General features: G+C 38.3%; 1 non-coding gene and 1 pseudogene across 1 annotated transcript; both read right to left on the bottom strand.

Moving 5' to 3' along the window:
• Window positions 1–358: 358 nt before the first annotated feature.
• On the bottom strand, window positions 359–3,101 carry LOC101443637 (serine/threonine-protein phosphatase 6 regulatory subunit 3-like; annotated as a pseudogene).
• Window positions 3,102–4,494: 1,393 nt separating this feature from the next.
• LOC111759529 (U6 spliceosomal RNA) lies at window positions 4,495–4,597 on the bottom strand. The gene has a single exon (XR_002793485.1). It is a non-coding gene; the product is annotated as a U6 spliceosomal RNA (small nuclear RNA).
• Between the last annotated feature and the right edge of the window lie 777 nt (window positions 4,598–5,374).

Below are 5,374 nucleotides of genomic sequence, written 5' to 3'. Positions count from 1 at the left end.
TTTCAAATATAATAAATCTAAATATATATACACTTTTATAAAACTATTCTTCCAGCCATTTTAACTATAGCATTACTGCTTTTATTACATGGACAGCAAGACCTTATTTCACAGGTCACCTATTATTTATAACAGTATAATGTAAACATACACAAAAATTCCTGGTATTTGTCAATGTGCAATATTTTTATACTTCTGGATTTCTCTGTACTGTGTCTTAGAAATTAGACTAGAAATGTTGTTGGTCCTGATCACTTGCAGAGCAAGTGCAGCAGTGACTGGGATGAAGCACCCCCAGAAGCTCCTGGGTGGTGGCATTCTTCAGTCCTCAGTCAGCAACAGCAGTAGATATCACTCATCACACAGGGCCAGTGACTGAGGTGCCACCCGGCATGTTTGACTGGTCAGTCCTCTGCCCTGAACTACTGCTGTGGATCAGGAGGACCATGGACTTGACTCAAGGGTCTCCTCCACCATATTTTACAAGCAACATCTTGGAAGGTAGACAGCTTTCCTTCCTCACTTTTGAAGACCACAATTTCTTTCTTGGCATCTACAGTGAGCTGACAGTTTCCTTTATGCTGCCATTCATCACAGTCTCAGTTACCTTGTCTGTACTTTCTGCCTCCTTCTCTCCATCAGAGCTGGCCTCCATCGTCATACTGCCTGGTACTTCTGTCTATGCTGCAAGGCTAGTGACAATGGTAGTCAGAGGACCCAGGGGTTCAGTACTGGTTTCCATTTCCACTGGGGAGTTACTCCTTAAAGATTCTTTTGTACTCAGGGAAGAAGAGAACTCTGAAAAAAAGAAGCCCAGCCTATTTCTTTAGTTGGCATTGGCTCTTCTCTGATTCAGACAGCAGAGCCAAGAGTCTAATGTTGCAGAATGAATTGTCTCCATTGGGACATCGAAGATGGCTGACCAGTTGGGTGTTTACTGAAGTTTACCTCCATTTTATCCTCTGTTTTGGCACTACTGGATTCAAACAAGTCTTCTTTGGTTCCATCTTCATCTTCTGAGTGTACTTTCCTCATTATCTGTACTCCCTGAGCTAGATCGTCTTTGGGATTCATGTGTAAATGCAGTGCACTTTTCCTCCCAGATAGCTTTCTCATCAGAGCCATCATCAAACTGCTGTATTCTTTCTTTACAGCATGCTTCAAACAAGGTGGTATTTCCACTTTCATTTGTATTGACAGAAGAGTTGATGTCTGATACCTGACCAAAAGAAACATTGCCAATGTAATCTTAATCTTCAAGTTTCTCATTGTTGAAGCCAAATTGCTGCAAAGAAGAATCCTGTGAGAAACCTTCTTTAAGGTCAATTTCACCATCACTGGATGAATGAATATGTTACGTTGTAACTAGTGTACCATGATCCTCTTGTCAGTTTCTCCTAAGGAGCTTGTGCAAAACATCTCCCAACACTCCCTAACTTCATCTGAAGATCTTTGATAAGCTGCTGTACTAATGCACTGTTGGGGCCTTGTCAGTGCTGTGTGTGATGCAGTTATTTATCCTTGTTAGGTGTCCCATGTAACCATGCTGCCTTCCTTTCTCGGCCTGTTTCATCTCATTCATTTCCCAGTCTTCATGTATTCATTCCATTAATGGGCATTTTTGAAAAAGTGGTTATAATAATAAATTGTCACCAGTAGAGTCTTGCTCAGAAATTGTGCCATTTTCTGCATTTTCAAAAGGACTTACAAGAATCAATGCAATGCAAATTTCCACTTGTGTATACAAAAAGTTATTCCATGTATATTTGAAGACTATGTCCAAGAAGACTCCAATGCTGTTCAGTTCAATCAGGTCCCCATTCACATTGTTGGTGTGTGTTTGAAGAAGGCTGGATATCAACCTCATCATGTGCAGTTGGGTGTTCCCCACAGGAGGATCCAAGACACCTCAGATAGTCATCACACTTTTCTCACTCTCTCCTAGGAGTACAAGAGAGAAAGTCCAAACTAGACACTGTCTTATTTTGGAATCAAGGCCAAGAAGAATAAAAATGTGAGATTCCTTATTAGATGCTGCCTTGTTTTTCCAAGTTACGTGGCTCAAACAGGCATTCATGAAAAGATCCAAGTCTATCTCTGACAGCTTCTAGAACACTGTTGACTGAACAAGCTGAATGATGATTCATGCCTGGTGGACATATCTCTATATGGCCTTCAAATGTTGGTCGGCATGCCTCAAGGAAAGTCAGCAGTATCTGGATTGTGCTGGTAATGGCAGATTAATTTGTCTCCTTGTGGAAAATATTTGAAAGAAATTGCTCTGTAATTTGTTGCTTTTCTAGAGTGGCAAACAGGTGATCTGATTCTGCACTGTTCTGAATTTGTAACATGTGGTCTTTGCTCAGGCAAATAATTTCACAAAGTAACTGTGATACATTTGAATGCTGGTCTTGCTGTGGATGAACTATTTCCAGAAGCTTCTGGATGATTTTCTCCTCATTTAACCACTGTAAAAATACATTGTAGAAGTAATCATAGCAAGGAGTGGCTATTGTTTAAGCCCCAATGAAGATTAACATACTAAGAAGTATCCATCAAATTTTAAGCAGAATGTTACAACTTTCTCTGGACTTTGAGCAATTCAGCACATACTGTGTGGGCTGCGGAGGCTCAATACACAGCAGGAGCCTGAAAAACAAATTCATGATCACAGAGCTTTATAATAAGGTTTATAAAATCACATTTCTTCTTTAAGAAATCCACAATCTGTTCTGATTTTCTACTAAATAAACAGGTAAGTAGTGGGTTCAAGGGGGAATCATTTAAGAGGAAGCTATATAATTTCATTAGCAAGGAAGGATTCATCTGGGAGACATCATATGTGAGCAACTCACAAGATATATTTTGATACTTGTATCTGATCTTTTCATCCAGGTCCTGAGGTGGTTCTTCTGTAATGAATAAGACTGAATCTTTAAGACATTCTGCTTTTAACAGAAACGCTATAAGTTTTTTGTTCTGAGTTTTACATTCCTGTAAAATATCTTCCTCATCCATTAACTCCTTCAGTGCTACATCATCTCTTTCTAGAAGTGTGTATCTATGTGGAATGATGAGTGAAGATTAACTTTCCGAAACATGCTGGTCCAAAAAAATGCAGAGTATTTTATAAAATTTCATCTTCACATATTAATTTTCCATAATTCAAATTTCATTTCAGTTTTGCAATCTAAAAAGCCTACTTGCACCACATAAGTAAAATAAGCTTCACATTGAACCTATAAAACATCCTAATAAGGAAAATTGACACCCTTAGTAACAAATAAGAATGCTACATGAGGATCTAGGCTGTTCCAAATAAAATAACTACTACAAACCAGTACTTTCAGGCAATAATAACATTTTTCACATCTGAAAGTATGAAAGCCATAAAATATAAAATCTCTGCCATTCTTAATAAAGAAACTAAAATACTAGAACCTAATTCCTGTGGAATTAGAGAAACTAATTCTCCAACATTTCTAGGAAAAACATTTGACATCCACACTTAAAATAATCACTCCCTGGTGCCATAGGTAGGCTCTTCTCCCACCTTTCTTCCCACTCCTTCAACAACCAAAACACAAAATTTGTTTTTTCTAACACAGGGCTCACTGTATGTTTGGAAGCCTACTGTAATGAGATAATCTCAAAAGTCACTTTTGATCACTAGATGACAAGATGCCAGCATGCTACAGAGGCCCAAATTAGGGATAGCACCACTCAAAAGGAACAGTGATTTCTTGGCTTTAGTATTAAATATCCAATCATAGTATTTAAAGTATAAGCAGACTGAAGGAAAAAAACAACAACAAGCTCCCTAGGGAACAAGTTTTGGATAAGAATGTTATCAAATATGAAGGGTGCACCTATTTTGAAAATCTTTAAATGTTTCACATGGCAATTTGTTCATATCAGTTAGCCACTCAACAGGACCAATTCATGTTCAGGGATGAAAAGCGACTGTGATGGTCACCTACATCAGACTCAGACTCACATACCACCTTACTAAAGAAACTGATGCATGGGGTTTACTGTCACCAGGAAGTTCAATGGCAGGAAACAAAGCAATGGCCTGCAATATAAGCACAGCTGTCTCTTTCCTCTTAATGATTACATGAAAATTCTGTGTAGAAGCCACCACACAGAACAGGCAGTGTCACAACTGTATAATTGATGTAGAGACAGTGGCCACTGGAACTGATGAAGGAGGGAAAAGGGAAGAAGAGGTGTAATGTGGGGGCATTCTGGGGACTTGGGATTGTCCTGAATGACATTGCAATGACAGATACTGGCCATTATATATACTGCCATATCCTAAAGAATTGAGTGGAACAAAGTGTAAACTACAATGTAAACTGTGATCCATGCTTAGTGGCAATGCAAATGTGTTCATCAACTGTGTGAAATGGTGTGCGGAGTGGGGCATATGGGAATCCCTTATATTTTTTTGTGTAGTCTATTGTGCAGTCTAAGTATCTTTTTTTAAAAATTAAAAATCTGGAATGCTTTGCAAAGTTGCATGTCATCTTTGTGCAGGAGCCATGCTAATCTTCTCTGTATCATTTCAATTTTAGTATATGTGCTGCTGAAGCATGCATCTTAGATTGTATCTTGAGTACATAAATGCATGCATACATTGGAATCAAAATTCATAAAGCAGATATGTCAAACATGCTTCCAAAATCACCCAATAGATGGTTACGAGATGAATTGCATCACCTAATAAGACAGGGCCTAGTCCTAACCCCAGTCTTGTGAATGCCAATATTTTTGCAGATATGATCTTTGAAGATGTTATTAGCTAAAATGAGGCCAAACTAGATTAAGGTGAGCCATAACCCAATATGACTGGTGCTCTAATAATAAGAGGAGAATTGGACAGACAAAGGGAGAAAGCCACAGGACAAGTGAGGCAGAAATAATTGAAGCCCCACTGTTGCTGGCAAGACACAAGAAGCTAGGAAGAGTCAAGGAAGGCTTCTCCTCTACAGATCCTAACCTTCAGAACTGTGAAAAATAAATTTCTGTTGTTTTAAACCATCTAGTTTGTGGTGCTTTGTCATGGCAGCCCTAAGAGGCTGACAACAGAGTGTGATTGATTGTTTATAATATATTGACCATGACAGACAATTTGACATGGTTACTTTTGTGATCTGTCATTTTCAAGCTCCACATCCACTTGCCACCCCAAAATCCCATGCCACAATGTGATATTTTCTTTACTTTAATTATATTCTGTTATAATGCTGAAGTTTACTTATAGTCATTCTCATTCTAAGTTTTCTTTTTCCTTTTTGTAAAATATAAATTTTACATTTCTAACTTCTGCCTCTGTATTGGCAAACATGAATATAATCTTCTTATAACTGGG

The sequence above is a fragment of the Dasypus novemcinctus genome, chromosome 1, assembly GCF_030445035.2.
Source record: "Dasypus novemcinctus isolate mDasNov1 chromosome 1, mDasNov1.1.hap2, whole genome shotgun sequence".
In the NCBI taxonomy this organism is placed as follows: domain Eukaryota; kingdom Metazoa; phylum Chordata; class Mammalia; order Cingulata; family Dasypodidae; genus Dasypus; species Dasypus novemcinctus.
The sequence above is the reverse complement of the archived record's forward strand: the minus strand, read 5'-3'. Positions and strand labels throughout refer to the sequence as shown.